This window comes from Rousettus aegyptiacus, unplaced genomic scaffold, assembly GCF_014176215.1.
Source record: "Rousettus aegyptiacus isolate mRouAeg1 unplaced genomic scaffold, mRouAeg1.p scaffold_m13_p_2, whole genome shotgun sequence".
Taxonomy (NCBI): Eukaryota; Metazoa; Chordata; class Mammalia; order Chiroptera; family Pteropodidae; genus Rousettus; species Rousettus aegyptiacus.
In genome coordinates this window covers 172,313,346-172,330,300 of record NW_023416295.1, presented here as the reverse complement: position 1 = coordinate 172,330,300, position 16,955 = coordinate 172,313,346, and the positions used below count along the sequence as shown (strand labels likewise).

General features: G+C 55.5%; 2 pseudogenes; one reads left to right on the top strand and one right to left on the bottom strand.

Moving 5' to 3' along the window:
* The first annotated feature begins 702 nt into the window (after window positions 1-702).
* On the top strand, window positions 703-821 carry LOC118614550 (annotated as a pseudogene).
* A 10,934-nt stretch (window positions 822-11,755) lies between these two features.
* On the bottom strand, window positions 11,756-11,868 carry LOC118614301 (annotated as a pseudogene).
* Window positions 11,869-16,955: the final 5,087 nt, after the last annotated feature.

Sequence of the window (16,955 nt, the reverse complement as noted above, 5' to 3'; positions counted from 1 at the left end):
GAGCACCCGCTCCCGTGGATCCTTTTCCACGCCGCTGGAGACTGGTTCCCCGAGTTTGGGAAGTGCCTAAGCTCCCTCCACTGGGGGTGGTGGATCCAAGGCTGGAGGCAGAGCCTTGGGAACAGGATAGTCTTCGAGGCTCTTTCAGGAACCGCCTATCCGTTGGAAACCTGAGGAGGGAGGGATCAGCCTCCAGCCAGCCCTCAGTATAGCATTTGCCCACCCCAGCCCGCTGAACCCTCAGGTTGGGCAAGGATGAGAAAAGCCCGCCTAAGCTAACTTCTGTCCAAATAGATGGTGCTTGGATTCTCAGCCCCTCCAGAGCTTTTGCTGCATTGGGCATGAGAGGGCCCACCTGGGGCTGGAGTGGGGCCAGCCTCTCACCTGATGTCCCTAGGGGCTTAGCCACTCCCTTCCTCTCCCAGGACCCCTGTTAGTGCTGCCCATCACAGAGAAACTGCCCCTTGGACCCCTTCCCAGCAGTGGTTCACATCAGCCCTGCAAGGTCCCTGGTCGAAGATGGCGGCCAGGTACTTGCTGAATCTATTGCACAGCAACCTGGTGATAGAGGAATTATCTCTATGATACAGTTGAGAAATGAGCTCTGAGTTAGTTTACCTGCTAAATTCACAAAACTAGGAAGTGGGGAAGCTAAGACTTTGCCCTGTGTGTGACTTTTTCACGTATAAAACGTAACATCTGGTCTACAGCCATCCTACCCTGAGCAAGCCTGATCCCATCTGATCTCGGAAGCTTAGCAGGATTGGGCCTGGTTAGTACTTGGATGGGAGACCACCTAGGAAGACCAGGTGCTGTAGGTGTAAAAATAAAAACGAATAAGGGATTGTAAGCCGACAAGTGCCTTGTAATCTGTGAGGTAAACCAAGGGTTGTCTCGCCTAAAAAAAAAAAAAAAAAAAAAAAAAGCTGATAACATCTATGGAAGAGACATTGAGGAGAGGCATGGGAGGGCTGACCTTGCCACCTCTAGGCTGGGCCAGGGGCAGGCAGCTCTTCAGGGCATCAATGATACGACAGCCTCCTCAGACCCCTCACTCCCATACAGACCAAAACTGACTCCTGCCCACTCAAGCGTGTGACATGAGCCTAGAAGCTTGCAGGCCAAACATTTGACTTCCGCACAAGGTCCCAGGAGCCCTTGATGTCTGGCCCTTCCATGGTTCACTTCCCCCCATGGCACCTCTTGAGCAGAGGGAGGCCCTGGTCCAGGGTGCCAAGTCCTTGGCCTGCCAGACATGAAGTCAGTCCCAGAGGTCCCAGGGGTCTTGCTTTCCTCTGTCTTGTCAGGGGAAAGCCCAGCCTGTCCCTGCATCTTGAACACTCATTCCTATTCATGTTAATATAAAGTACCAGCTTTATTATAGCTCCGTGTGTGTGTGTGTGTGTGTGTGTGTGTGTGTGTGTGTGTGTGTGTGTGTGTTATTAGCCCCAGAAGCACAGGTGGCGCAGAAGTTATAGGACAGGTATGTGCAGGGGGCTTGAGAGCCCAGGATTAAGAGGTAAAGAAAGAGTATGAGTTGGCCAGGAAGGAGGAAAACAAGGCCTGGGCCCTTCCCCAGGGAACCGGTCAGGGAGGCACCTGTCGAGGAAGAGTCTGGACTCTGCTCTCTTAGAAAACTCAGGTTCCAGTCCCAACTCTGCCTCTCCTAGCTGTATGACCTCAAGCAAACCACTTCACCTACGCTGGTGCCTCAGTCCGTTTACCTCTAAAATGGGGATAATAATCGAGTCTGTTTGTGATATTAAGTAAAATAATGAGCGGGAAATGCTGAGCACAATGACTGGCCCAGAGTAAATGACAAGTATCATTTGCATCATCAGGGCTATTATCGTCCATCCTCAAAAGCCAATGGCCGACCCAGTCCGGGATATGTCCTTGCATCATCCAACAGGCCAAAACCCATCTCTGCCAGCAGCAGGACCAGGCTGGGCTGGAAAAGAAAAGAAACTCCATTCTCTAAGCAGCAGAGCCTCGTCTGGCCCCTGCGCTGCCCTCTGCCAAGGTGGGAGGCTGCTTGTCCCCCAGCAAGATAGCATCCTGTAAGGTATGCTGATTGCCACGCCCCCTTTACAGGGGCCCAGGCTTCTGCCTCTGGATGGGATGGGCCCTGGATGTGTGCCCTGAAAACTCCTGGGAGTTTCTCCCTAAAGAGGCAAATGGGCGGGTAGGGGTGAGTCATGGCCATGGGAGGACCCGCTCTGTTTGTCACTGCTTGCCTGAGTCAGTGCCCGCCTGTGGGCCAAGGGAATGCCGCTGTCTGGTCCCCACCAATGCCACCTCCCCCTAAGTGATTCAGGATATGGAGGGGCACGCACTCACCCTACCTCCTCCTCTCCCTGGGCCTGGCCAATTTGGCCTAGGCAGGATCTAAGGACAGGCTGGGACCAGCCAGGAAGTCTCCAAGCCCCTGGGCGACAGGAACCTGCTAAGCTGCCGGTTTTTCATTTGGGGAATTTCACTGCCAGCAAGAGAAGTGTGTTCTCAGTCCTCACAGCTGCTGCCTCTGTGCAACCTCAAACACCTCTCTCCCCTCTTGATATCTGTCCCATTTGTACAACAAGGGACAGGGAAGCTAGGTCCCCTCCTGGCTAGGCCCCTGTCCAGCTAGGCCATTCAGGCCGATCCCTGGGCCAGCACCTCTTCCTGCCCCACTGGCTCCCAGGCCCCCAGAGGACCCTGTGCTGTGGCACCTTTCCCAGAGAGGAAAGGAGACAGTGATAGCCTGAGCCCTGGGCAGGACCACATGGCGACTGATAGAGACACCCCTAGGCACGAGGACCTGATCAGAGCACTACTGGGCTGTGGTGGGCCCAGGTAAGTCCAGGCACAAGAAAAGGCCTGGCCCAGCCACCTGGACATCTGGGTCCTCCAGCGACCTCTGCCTTGATTTACAAATATTTAACATTCAGTATTCACCATTCAACATGGAGCCCCCAGAAGTGCCGGACACTGTTCTAAGCATGAGGAAAATAAGAGCGGACAGCAGACAAACTCCCTGCTGCCCCGAAGGTGATGTTCTATTAACCACAAACAAGCGAGAAAATGTCGTACAGTGAGGATGTGCCATTAAGACCATCACACCAACCGGCGATGGCAGTTAGGGACCAAGTGGCCCCTTTAGATTGCGTGGTCAGGGGAAGGGGGACCTTCCCAAGTAGGAGGCTTTCAACCTTAGATCTGAATTACAAGAGAATTAGCAGAGAGAGCGGCAGAAGGGTCTGCCACTTCTGCAGGCAGGGGAGGCAGAAACCAGCATGGTGTGCTTCGGGAATGAAGAGCCCAGCAGGAAATAGGAGGCCAGTAGCACAAGATGAGGTCGTGGAAGTCCTCAGGGCCACATCACAGGCCCCATGGCCCAGATGGGAAGTTGGGACTTCACCTTAAATGTGAGGGTTAGGTCTCTCACCCCAGCTTGCCTCCTCTGTGTCTGGGGCAGAGGGAGACAGTGTTCTCTCACAGTTACTCAACAGACCTTCCCGGGCTCCAATCTGATGCCAGGCCTTGAGCTGGGCCCTGAGTACGGGCCCGCTGGAGGATTGTGGGGGAGCTTCTAGCGGCAGAGGAGTTGGACAGAAGACAGACCCAGGTTATTCTGATGGGTCCACGGCAGAAGCAAGCCCGGGAGCCATAAGTGCCAGGAGGAAGCTGCTACCCGCCCCAGGATGGCTCTTCAGAGGGTTGATAGAAGCTAGAGCATGAGCACAAGACACAAAGCAAGTTATCTGGGGCAAGATGACACCTGGACTCAGCATTGAGGAGGTCCCGGGGGGGGAGGGTCAGTGGGGAGAAGGAAGATGCAGAAGCAGAGGACCGAGGCGGGGAAGCCTTGGCGCTGTGAATGTAGACGACCCCTTCAAGAAGCCACAGAGATATCCAGAAGACGGAAGTGTACAACTAAACTATAAAACCTCTAAAAGAAAACAAAGGAAAAAAATCTTTGCAATCTTGAATTGGGCAAAGATTTCTCAGATATGCTTCCAAAAGAATGATCCATAAAAGAAAAAACTGATAAATTGGATTTTATTAAAAAAAAAAAAAAAACCTTAAACATCATTAAGAGAATGAAAACCAAGTTACAGACTGGGAGAAAATATTTGCAAATTATGTATCTGATCAAAGGGCTTTTGTTCAGAACTTTCAAATCTCAATTATAAGAAATCAACCTAATACAAAAGTGGAGAAAAGATTTGAATGGACACTTCACAAAGAAGGTATATAGACAGCAAATAAGCACATGAAAAGATGCTCAATATCATTAGTCATTAGGAAAATGCAAACTAAAGTCACAATGAACATACCCATTAGAACAGCTAAAATCCAAAAGACTGACCATACGAAGTATTAGCGAAGATGTGGAGGAATGAGTAACTGTCATGCACTGCTGGTGGGAATGTAAATGGTACAACCACTTCAGAAGATAATTTGGAAGCTTCTTTAAAAGTTAAACATACACCCACAATGTGATCCAGCCATTTGATTCATAAGTATTTACCCATAAGAAAAGAAATATGTGTCCATACACAGCCTTATACACAAATGTTCATAGAAGCTTTATTTGTTAGTCCTAAACTGGAAACAAATCAAATGTCCTTCAAGGAATGAAAGGAGCCACACTATGGACTACTACTCAGCCATAAAAAAGATGCATGCAACAACACTCTCAAAATAATCATGAAAGCCAGACCCCCCCCAAAAGAATACATGCTATTTGAATCCATTTATAGAAAATTCTAGAAAATGCAAACTAATCATGTATCAACAGCAAGCAGTTTAGCAGTTGCCTAGGGACGGGAGAAGGAGAGAGGAAAGGACAGGAGGGAAGGATTAAAAGGGGGGAAAAAGAAAATTTGGGGGGGGGATGGGTATATTCATTATCTTGATTGTGTTGACGGTTTCATGGGTATATAATATCAAAACTTATCAATTATAATCTTTAAGTATGTGCAGTTATTGTATGTCAACTATTCCTCAATAAAACTGTTTTAAAAAAAAGTCCAGAGGTGGTCTGAAAGGCAAAACTGATATTCGATCCTCTATTCAATAAATATTTATTGACCTCCTACCACATGCAAGACCCTGTTCTTGACACTGGAAATACAGCAGGAATGAAATGAAGTCCCTGCCCTCACTAGGCTCGTGAGGGCAAGGTGAACAATAAACCCGATAATCAAACAAGAAAAGCCAAACAGAGAAATTTCCTCAGGGAAACAAAACAGGAGAGTGGGGGGTACTCTCCTCTACCTGGGGGAGGGAGCGAAAGAAGGCATCTCTGGGCAGGTGGCCGTGAAACTAAGACTCCTGTGCCCCGCCCCTCTGAGGCTGCCCTCTCCCAGCTGTCACTGTCCCTCGGTCCCTGTCCTGCTCCCACTCGGTGGGGTCTGAGCTTGGCTGTGTGGCTTTGTGTGAATCCCAGCCTCTCTCTGTGGCTCAGCTTTCTTCAAGGGGAGACAAGGCTGTGCCCCAGCTCATACTGGCACGGGGGCCCCACAGGGCCGGTCCTCAGCCTAAGGGGGCCGCTCACCTTGGCTCAGCTGGATTTGGGGACAGGCAGAGCAAAAATGCCAAAGGCAGGAAAACAGGAATCTTAGGCCAGCTGGCTTCCCCTGAGAGACACCCTGGGGAGCCAGTCCCTCTGCATTGGAATGTCTTCTGGGGAGAAGGCTTAGGCTGGAGCAGGGAACACCCCTCGTAAGCAGGTTTGCAGTGAGGTGGGAGGAGACAAGACGCTGTCCTGGCCCCTGGGAGGGCAACTCTGGCCTGCTCCTGCCAGCGCCAGGGACAGGTCAGGTTGGCTTAAGGCCAAAGGGGTGGGGCAGGAGGTCAGCGGCCACCAGTGGAGGGGGGCACTTGGCCCTCTCTCTGGACACAATGTCCTGGACTGCTCCATGGCTTGGCTGGCTGACAGGGAACAGTGGCTGGCAGAGGGTATGGGCAGCCTGCCGACTAGGGGGGAGGGCAGCCTGGCCTGAGCAAAGGACTTGTTCCTACAACCTGTCCTGCCACCTTGGGGGAGGAGAGGACCAGTTTGTCTGGGAGGGAGGCAGAGGGCCTGGCACCCTGTGGGGGCCTCAACAGTCGCTCCCTACCCTGTGCCTTAGTTTCCCCATACTACTACCAATTGCCAATCACTTGAGCTAAGTTCTACAAGAGTGCAGAAGCCGGCCAGCGCTGGCCCTGCCCCTTCCCGCTATAACCTTGGGCAGGTTACCACCTTTCTGAAACTCAGATCTTTACCTGAAAAATGGCATCTGCTTCTTTGGCCTTGAATGCATAGCAAACATTTAGTATAGTTACCCTCCCCCAGGAAGCACTTGCTGGAGAAGTTTGCTATAATTACCACATTAATAAGCAACGATACCAATGATTAGGTATTGGCCTCCTGTGTGCTAGCTTTACCTACACTGTCCCGAATCCTCAGTGACAAGAGGCAGGTTCTGTCGCCCTGATTTTATAGATGAGGGAACTGAGCTCCAAGAAGCAAAGTGACACAGCGGTATTAGGGGGTGAGTGGCTCCCCCAGTGGGAACCCAGCTTCCCCTGTAAGCAAAAAAGGTAAGGGGCTGATGGGCGGACCCTGGGGGTTCCCTCAAGCTGACCTGAAGCAGGGAAGAACTGAGGGGGTCCCAGGGACTCCGCAGCTGGATCCAGAGACCTCTCACAGTGGTCCTCCACAGGCCACTCCCGCTGGGCTCTAAACTAGATCCAAATACATGAGCAGAGGCGCTCAGCCAGGGCCGGGGGGCAGGTGGGTGAGGCGCTCAGCCAGGGCCGGGGGGTAGGTGGGTGAGGGGTGCATTCATTCGCTGGGCAAATACTGACTGAGGGAAATAGTTTGGTGCTGCTTGGAACCTAATTGCCAGACTTTGGACTTGAGCGCTGCCACTTGTGGCCTGGAGGTAGGGTGACTCCCAGTCTTCTGAGAATGTTGCATCACATGAAATCCTGCTGCACTAGGTGTGCGTACAGGCCTCAAGGGCAAACCAGGGCAGTCGGTCACCCCACCTGCAGGAGTTACTTTACATCTCGGTTTATTCAACTATAAAAGGACACCAACTCACCTCAGATTGCTGTTTGAAGGTGACATGAGCATAAAGCTGGGGGCTCCCAGTCCAGGCCCAATACGTGGGAGCCCGGATGGTGGCACCGATCTCCTCCTGGCAGGGGCCAAGCAAGAGGGGAGGGAGGGAGGGAGACTGGATTATCCCTGTTTTGCAGATGCAGAGACTGAGGCTCCCAGCGTGTCTCGGCAGCACGGAGAAGGCCTGGGCAGATGCCCCCCTCATCCCAAATCTGCTCTTAGGCGCTGCTCCAAACAGGTGTGATGTGGCCAGCTCAGCAAGTGAGACCATGGGCAGCACTGCAGGCGACACCCCGAGGTGATCCAGGGGTCTTGTGCTCTACCAGCGCAGGCCCAGCCCTGTCAGACAGGACCCCGCAGGGCGCAGGGCAGGCCTACACCATGCGCTGCCTGGGCAAGGGCCTAGGTCCACAGGGAACTGACCCGCGGGCCACCACCTACCAGCCCAGAGCCAGGCCCAGGTCCTGCACTGTGCCAGGTCCTGGGAGGGGTGAGGGGAGAGTTAGGACAGTCCAGTTTCACTGCTTAGTGTTCAGCAGGTGGTGACACGACTGGATTCTTCCCTATAGCACTGGAAGGAGGATCCGTCACAGCCCCATTTAATAGGTGGGAATAGTGAGACTCAGAGAAGTGGGTGGAGGAGCCAGTCACACCACTGGGCTGCAAAGCCTGGCTTTAGAATTCAAGAGACCTGGTGGCCCAGGCACAGTGGGGTGGGAGGAGAAGCTATGGGGGCTCCCCAGCAGACTTCCACAGCCCCCCAAGTCCAGGCCAGGGAAGGAACCTTGGTACACAGGGAGCCGTGACCACAGGCAACCCCGGCCCCCTAGGATCCTAGAGAGTGCTGTCGTTTCCATCCCCGCGGCCATCTCCTCACTGGACAGCGGCCTCAGTTTCCCCTTGGGCGCTAAGCATAAACAGAGGGTGCCAGGCCAGGCAACGCCACGCCAAGGGAGGGGCCCTGGCTTCTCCTCTCCCCACCCCCACCGCAGCAGAGGCTCGAGGGGGAGGGGCGGGGTTACGTAACGGGCAGGGGGCGGGGCGTCAGCGACCGGGACCGGGAGGGGACCAATGGGGGCGCCCCACTAGGAATAGCCCGGCTGTTCCGTCTTGGGGGTTCAGAACAGCTCCCTCCGCTCCCGCCGAGCGGGCGGGGGACGGAGGGGGGCGGAGGGGGGCGGAGGGGGGCGGAGGGCGGCGGAGGGGGGCGGAGGGGCGGGCGGACTCCGCGTGGGAGCGGGGCTCGGAGCGGGCGCGGCGGACGGCCCGCCGGCTTCCAGCCCCTCGTCGGCCGCCGGGTCCGGCGCCCCGCAGCCTCCTTGCCAGGCGTCGTCACACTTCCCCCTCCGGGCCCAGCTGGCAGCGGCTCAGCCCGCAGCGCCAGGGCCCCGCCTTGAGACCGGGACCCCCCTCGTCCTCCTCGAAGGTCACCGGGGACCCGAGGGAGCCCCTGGCCCGCGCCTGCCTCGCTCCCTGGTCGCGGTTCTCGCCTCTCCGTTCGCACTTACTTCATCCGTTCTGGCCTCGCGGTTATTTATATCCGCGCCTGTCCCCGAGCCGGCAGCCTTGAGGCCTGCACGCACGCCTGGTGCAGCAGATGCCGGAGGGCCAGGAGGGTCCGCTTTCGGTCCGAGGACCCAGGAAGCCCCTCGCCTAGGCCTGGCTCACCTCAGTCTTGGGGGAAGGAGGGAGGAAGGATGCGGGCAGCTACCAACGGAGGTCTTCCCCAGCTCCCAGTCCCGCCCTGCTGACCAGCTCTCCCTCCTCGCCCCTCCCTGGTCAGAGCATCTTTTTGGGCTAACATGTTGCCCCCACCCCCACCCCAGGAGGCTCCTAAAGCACTGGCAGCCTGCTCAACAATGCTGATTCCAGGGTTCCACACCAAGGCCCTCTGCGCGGGCCTCATGGGGGCTAAGGCCTGGACTCTACACTTAAAACAGGCTCCCTAGGGGAATCCTGGTCTTTCTAAGGTTTGGGAGCTGTCCTGTGACTACCTTTGTGGGGGGCAGGCAGGCGGCAGGAGGGGGGCAGGCTGGGACTGCCCCTGCTTTGATTTGATAGGGTAAGATGGAAAAACAAGGCAGGGGAGAGGTTAGGGCATGGGGGACGGGTAGACGAAGAGGGACTGCGCCAGAGAGAGAAAGTCTGAATCGTAGCCTCTAAGGAACACCCCGACCCCTACTCAGGGATACAGTGAATCCCACTATTCTCCAGCAATCCTGCAAAGTGGGCTTTGTCCCCGCCTCACAAGGCTCATGGAGGGGATGTGACTTGGACAAAGTTGCTGGCGAGAAAGGAGCAGGGTCAGGACCCAATCTGATGACTTCATCCACTAACTAGACACAGCACAGAGACAGAAATACAATGCAGTTTTCTGCTCCAAAAGAGTTGTGGGCCCAGTAAAAGAGACGGGCAACAAACAGCAATCACAAATGGAATCGTGGTCTGAGGAGCCGTGACAGCTCAGAGTGGAATTATGGAGGATGAACAGGCGTTCCTCAGGAAGTTAACAGGAAGGGCATTCCAGCCAGCGGGAACAGCTTGTTCAACTGCTCAGAGGCCTGAAATAGCAATTGCTATCGGGATCTGTGAGCAGTTTGGCGAGGCTGAGGCTTAGAGTGTGTCAAGCACAAGGCGAGAGATGAGGCTGGAGGTGCAGGGAGAGCCTTGGGCAGGCCAGGAGGCTGGACTTCGTTCTGCGTGCATGGGGAGTGCCCCTGAAGGAGGATGAGGGATGGATGGGTCAGAGGCCAGAGCCCCATGGAGGAGGGGTGAGGAAGAAGACGGATGGGAGGGAGGCTGAATGAACAGGGTGCCCCGACAGCAGAGGTGGGGGGGCTTCCCTCCAACCCGTTCCCTATATCCGCATGGCAGCCCTTCCTCCCCCCACCCCCTCATACTCTCCTGGACTCCACCTTAGCTCTCTATCCGCAGCTCAAGCTGGGGGCTGCCAGGGGACACCGGACCCCAGCCCAGCTGGGCGTGATGTGCAGGCTGTGAGCCCTGGAGTAGGTGATTTTGTCTCCCTAGGTCTCGGTTCACTCATCTATAAACTAGGGGCGGCACTAGTCCGCGCCGGTCCCTCCTCGGGGTCGGAATGAGGAGCAGAGGTGATGGATGGGCAGGAGGAGGTTGGTTGCTCCGACCAGTGTCCACCACAGTGGTACCCATTTGCTCATTTGGTGCCTCCCTCCTTCCCTCCATCCAGCTGAGCCTTCTCCTCAGGTGGTCCCCACCCCGTGCCCACCAGGCTTCAAGAACCACTGCCTGAGTTCTGGAGCTGACAAATCCTCTGCCTCAGGCAGTGACAATCTCCCTGGGCCTCATTTCTCAGTTGTAAATAGAAAATGTCGGGGAGGAGGGACCCTCCCCCACCCCCAGCTCCTCTGTCCCAGGACAACCCAGACTGGCTCTGCCCAAACACGAACAGTTCTCAGGTACAGAAAAGGCAGCTCAGAACCCCTCTCCCCCCTGCCATGACCTCTCTGCTATCCCCGGCCCCTGCCAGGGACATCCTGTGCCCCGGTGATGTCACCAGGCCCTGGAGCATGGCTGGCTATAGCTGACAGCGCTCAGAGAGGATTTATTTTTAAACTCTCAGGGCTTGGTCGGCTCCCTGCCCCCTCCCCTTCCCGCCCCATCTCATCCTGCCTACCCGGTCTCCCACATCCAAGCCGAGCCCCCTGGCCAGTCTCTGAAGGTTCATTCCACACGCACTCTGTTGCCTGACCCGTGCCAACCAGGCTTCTTAGAGCCAGTGGGGAGCCTGGCCATCGGCCAGGTGTCCCTTGTCGCCAAATCCAGACCTGCCAAGGTAAATGGATGGAGGTGGACTCCAGCCTCCTGTGCCTCCTGAAGCCCAAAGAAGGCCACAGACTTGCCCAAGGTCCCACAGCCAGGAGTGGGGGCATCAGATGGGTTCTGTAGATACCTGGAACCCCTGGCTGGACCTTGGAGCTGTCACCAAAGCTTGATTTGAATTCTTTTTTTCAAAACAGCTTTTTGTTGGCAGGCCTCAAGTTTTCTTGACGCCATGCAGCTCAGATAAAGTATAGAAATAGACTAGGTGCTGGGGTAACTCCCAGTGGGCCACAGCCGTCACCCACACCGGAGGCAGGCCGTGTGTCCATCACAATTGTCACACGCTTACTCTCGCAAGTGACTTTAGACTAAGGACCTGTCAGCACCCTGAGCTTAGAAATTTATGCTGATGAAACACCCCTTTAATCAGTTTCATATGTTGGCCTTCTTGATAAGATTGTGGCTGAAAATGAGGTTCTCCTGAAAAATCCATTTGAAAATGGCAGCTTGACAACTCTATCCTCAGCCACCCTGGGAGGCTGGGCAAGAGCCAGGATCCTCTTTCAAGTGGGGAAAGGAAGGCTCGAAGGGGAAGAGTGACTTGCGCAGTGGCTGGAATACGTGGTGTTCTGGCCTCCAGCTCTATGAGAGCTGAGCTTGACCCATCTTGCCCAGCCCAGCCCAGCCCAGAGCTGGCAGTCTAAGACACCCTCAAGGCTCACAGCACCTGGCAAGGGCAAACGCTTGGAATCGCCATTTCTTTTTTTTTTTTTTTTTTTAGGCAAGGCAACCCTTGCTTGACCTCGCAGATTGCAAGGACCTTGTCAGCTTATAATCCCTTATTTTTATTTTTTATGCCTGCAACACCTGGTCTTCCCAGGTGGTCTCCCATCCAAGTACCAACCAGGCCTGACCCTGCTTAGCTTCCGAGATCAGATGGGTTTGTTCAGGGCGGCATGGCCGTAGACAGAATCACCATTTCTTGACAGTTAACTTCAGTGCAACACGGACTCTGGACCCAGATAGACTCAGTTTGAAACCTTCCTGTGGCATCTCTTAGCCATGTGACCTTGGGTGAGTCACCTCACCTCTTTGTGCCTCAGTTTCCTCACCTATAAAATGGAGACCATAAAAGAATGCAATTCACTTGGAGGTTTGTGGGACAGATGGTTTGTGAAACTGCCCGAAAAGCACTTCGCACAAGGCTGGACACTTGCACTCAACCAATGGTAGATTTTATTATTATTATTATTGTAGTGGTAGTTGTTGTTGTTGTTATTTTATTATTCCTAAGCAAGCAGTCACTGAATCCGTACCCTGGCAGCTCTGCTCTAGGTCCTGGGACTCAGATACGGCCTCTGTCCCCAAGTGGCTTAGAAGTCCAGACAGAAGGGGCAACACAGAGGGGAGGCCACGTCTGATGGGGCATCCAGGAGGGCCTCCAGGAAGAAGTGGCCTTGAAATTGGGCCTGGAAGGACGGCCTCTTCAGAGAGTACCTGGGCAGGGCCATCTGGAGTTGGGGGAGAGCTGGCTCAGGTGGTCTGGGAGAAAGAATTGCAGAGAAAACCTCCTGGCCTGACCGGTCTGGGTAAGTGGGGAGAGGCTATCATCAGCTCAGGAACCCCCGAATCTCAGCAGCCCCTTTGTCACATTGCCATTACCGCCACCACACCCTCATCTCCCCAGGGGGTCATTTGAGCCAGATGAGTAAGAGCTGGGTGGCCAGGCAACCGGCAAATCGCCAGGAATAAGGAAGAGGGGGCCAGGGCCCCCCTTCCCATCCTCCCGCCCGAGTTGTGTCGGAAGAAAGCCCACTGGAGTTGGGTTCCACTCCTACTTCCTGTGTGATCTCAGCCAAGTCACTTCACCTCTCTGAACTTCAGTTTTCTCCTCTACAAAATGGTATAAAGGTAACTTAAAAAACTGTTGTGAGGAAGTAAGGAACAGGTATATAAATCTTCTGACACATAGTAAGTGCGTAATAATTCTTATCTCTTGAGAAGAGAAAATACCAGGCTGACTCTCCTTTGGAGAAATTGGGGAGGCTGGGGACTGGGCCCCTCCAACTTAATCCCTGTCCCCCGACTGTCAGGAAGTCCACAGCTTCGGTGACTGCGCCCCTTAGAGAGGGAAGGCTTGGGGTTCTGAAAGCAAATGCATGCAAATCAGGAAGCACAGGGTGCTCTGGAGGAGAGACGGAGAAGATCCGGCTACCAGGTTCTGGGGGCCTGGAACAGGAACGGGGGCCCCAGTGCCCTCCCAGGGCATCACCCCAGGCACTGACTGAAAGGGTGCTCCAGGTCCTGAGGGCCCCTCGTCCCTGGAGTCTCCAATCCTCCTCTGCCAAGCCGAGAAGCAGCCTGTCCCACGCACGGGCTCCCACAGACACATTTGCACAGACACACACACACTCATTCAAACACAGGCCTACACACGTATGCTCAGGGACACTCACAGACACACACACTTCAGGTCACGGGTTTCAGGGCAGGACAGGCCCTAGGGGCACTCCATTTGATGGAGCAGGAGGCTGAGGCCCGGGGGACTGCTGGTTTCCTGTCCACCTGCCTGTTCCCCAAACCCACACACTTCCCACCTGCATGTACCACCCGGCCCCCTAGGGAGGCCCCGCCAGAAGCTCCTCAGCCTCGTTTTGATAGAGCGGCCACATGGGGTTTTAGTTCTTGCTCACATTTTTATCCTCTGTTGACAGATGAGGAAACGGGCTCAGAGCCAGGACCAGGCTTGTCAAAGGCATGTGGAGGACTGGAGGAGGCGGGGTGCAAACCTAGGCTCAGTGTACAGACTCCAAGTCGGAGGCCTCCCCAGAGCCCCTCATCCCAGTCCCCCAGGCCCCTCCAGCCCCCCACACCAACACATCCAGTTTCTCCCCAGAAAGAGCCCAGCAGTACAGGCCACGGTGGCAGCCACACTCCCCTCTTCTCGGGCTTCTGCGGATACCCCGGATGGTATCTGCCAGTAGCCACTGGGGGGCACGCAGGGTGGAGGCGAGACAGCTGGTGGCCCACAGCACCGCCTGGCACTGCCAGGGGAGGCTTTTCTGAGAGGACAATACTGGAGGTTAAACCCGAGGTCACTGCCGAGGGACGTGTGTGCAGCGCCACCTGGTGGCGACATGGCACTCCTGTCACACCGGGCCCTGGTCCTGTCAACTATCCATCCACACTGCGAGTTCAGCAGACATTTAGTGAGCAGCTACTCAGTGCCAGGCACTGAGAATGAGACTAGGCTGAGAAGATCTGGGGGACATCACTCCGGGCAGACTGAACGGCAAGCGTGGCGGCTCGGAGACCAGAAGGAGCCGGGCGCCACCCGGGAGGAACAAAGCGATCCAAGTGGCCAGACCGCGGTGCCAGGCGGGGAGAAGGAGCAGGAAGTAGACGGGGTCGGCAGCCAGTTCTCACAGGGCTCTTTAGGCTGCAGGGAGGGGTTTGCATTTGTTTCTGAGTGTGATGGCAGCCACGGGATGTGATGGGTGGTCTGAAGGCTGCTGTGAGGACAGACTGTGGGTGAAAATAGGAAATCAGGAGGATTCTGCCATAATCCAAGCAGGACACCACGGTGTCTCTCAGACAGTAGGGGGTGGTGGTGGGGGTGGTAGAAAGTTCTGGATTCTTGAACTGACAGGATTCACTGATGGATTGGATGGGGCTGTGAGATAAATCAGTGACTCAAGGCTGACCCCAAGGCTGGGGTTAAGAGTCCCTGAGAAATGGCGGGGCCCTTTACTTTGAAGGAGAGACGGAGGAGGAGCAGGTTTGGGGGGGACTAGGAGCCTTTGGGCAGGTTAAGGTGAAGATGCGTGTGAGTGAGGACAAGGATGGGTGCCCGTGGGAAGGGTTTGGGTTGTTGGGACAGGACATTTCATCCTTAGTAATAAGAGGGAAGGCAGGACGGTATGCGGCTGAGAGGGAGGGCCTGGAGTTGGGCTGCCTTGGTCCAAATCCTGGCTCCGCCGTTGACGACTGTGGATTCGGACCAGCCATTCCTGCTTTCTAAGCTGGCGTGTGTGGCTGCTTGCTGTTTCGGGCACTATTCTAAGTGTTTTACTCAGTGTTTTAATGCATCCTCACTTTGAATATGAGGAGGGACTGGGCCTGGCTGGGGGCTTGAAGAAGAAGATGTGGGATCACGTGGGAGGGGCAACTTGTCCCCAAGAGTGTTGGCGAAGCTGGTAGAAGTGACAGGTCACTGGAGCCTGGAGGGATGGATGACCGGGAGTTTGTGAGGCAGAGGAAAGGGGAAGGCTGGGTTTGTCCAAACTCGGACAAAGGCGTAGTGGGGTTTCCAAGTCTGAACCTCAGGGCTGATAGCCACACTTCCAGTCCTCTTGGGCAGATGGGAAAACTGAGAGCCAGAGCAAGGAGGAACCCAGCGAGTCACTGGTGGGCCAAGCACTGGCTCCTGGCTCAGGACTCCCCAGCTTTGGGAGCCTCCAGTTGCTTTGCTCACAGCCCTGGAGCTCACACTAGGAGCCCCAGCAAGGCTCTAGGGCTGGGTTTCAGGGTGATTCTTGAGCTCAGTTTAGCAGCTTCTCAGATAGAGTCCTGGGGTCAGGGGCATGGCCCAGCCTTGCCACAGACAAGGTTCAAAGTGGTCCTGGTCTCAGACCCCAGGAGAACAGCCATATTCTTCATCCCTGAGCAGCCTGGCCCTGCTGACTTCCAGCCCCGTTTCCTGCCTCCACCTACCTCGCTCTTGACTCTCCAGCCATCTTTCCTAATGGTAGAATTGCGGGCATTGGCAAGTCTGTGGGGAAGATGATTTCTGTGTGACGTGGCGGAAGGGTGGGTCAAGGCATCTTTCATCACATTCTGGGTCCCAGATGCGTTGGGCTGGGACATTGTGCCATGCCCCATCCCTTGCAGTTTGTAAGAGGCTTCTATTCGGCATCTCATATGAACCTCACGGCAACCCTGAGGAGTGGGTAGGAGATCGAGCCTGATCCCCATGGCACCGATGAAGAATAAGGAGATCAGAGAGGGATGTGGCTTGCAGGAGGTCATACAGCAAGTTGGAGATGAGGCCTGGGATGAGGCCTGATTTCTGGCCCCGTGTGAGCTCAGGTTTTTGTGAACAGCTCATGGTCCAGTAGGAGCAGGAGCATAGTGAAGGGCCACTCACTTTGGTGTGGTTCCCGGGAGATGAGAAGTGTGGAGACACAGGTTCCCTTAGCCCAAGTCTCATTTTGCCGTGTGACCTTGGGTAGCTCCTTTCCCTCTCTGGGTCTCTTTCCCATCCACTCAGGGAGGACCTGGATGTGACCATTTCTAAGGTCCTTGGCTGTCCAAAGCCTCTGACCCTGGCACCCATGCCATGAGGAAGTGAGAGAGGGGTCTAGGGGCAGTGCGGCCCAAGGAAGAGTTTGGAGGGAAGGTGGGCAGAGAAGCAGTGTGGCCTTGGGGAAGTTACTTCCATGCTGAACCTGTTTCCACATTTGCCAAATGGGGTCACCGCGAAGGTCCTGGCCCCCAGCGTGTGAGACAAATGATAGTCTTTTCCTTTCTACCATCAACAGCTGGGGCTGGGCCTTGTTGCTGCTGGGGCAGCCCGTGGAAGATGTCAGACCAGGCCTTGGTCTGGCTGCTTTGACTGGCTGACTTCCGCTGGCCCGAGGAAGGCAGAAGGCGGGGGTGTCCTTCAAGCGTGGACGGGCCCAGGCAGCACCAGCACCTTGACTGGAAGATCTCTGAGATGGCATGAGGAGCTTGGGCTTAGCAGCCGCCAGGCCCAGGGTGACTCTCAGCTCTGTTACTTAGCAGCTGTGAGATCTTGGGCCAGTCACCTAAGACCTCACTGAACTTCAATGATGATGGGGGTCACCCATCACCGGGTGCTGCGAAGCAGGAATGACAGAAGAGCAGCGAGGACAGTGCGCCCGGCCTGGGCTCTGAGAGCCCAGCTGCCTTCCTTCCTCTGCTTTCTCTGGAGGCTGCACGGGGCCAGCACAGGCCTGGAGGCAGCATCTGCCCCATCCCCCAATGTCCCCCAGTCAGGACTTGGGGTCAGCCTGGAATCCAGGCCCGAGACACT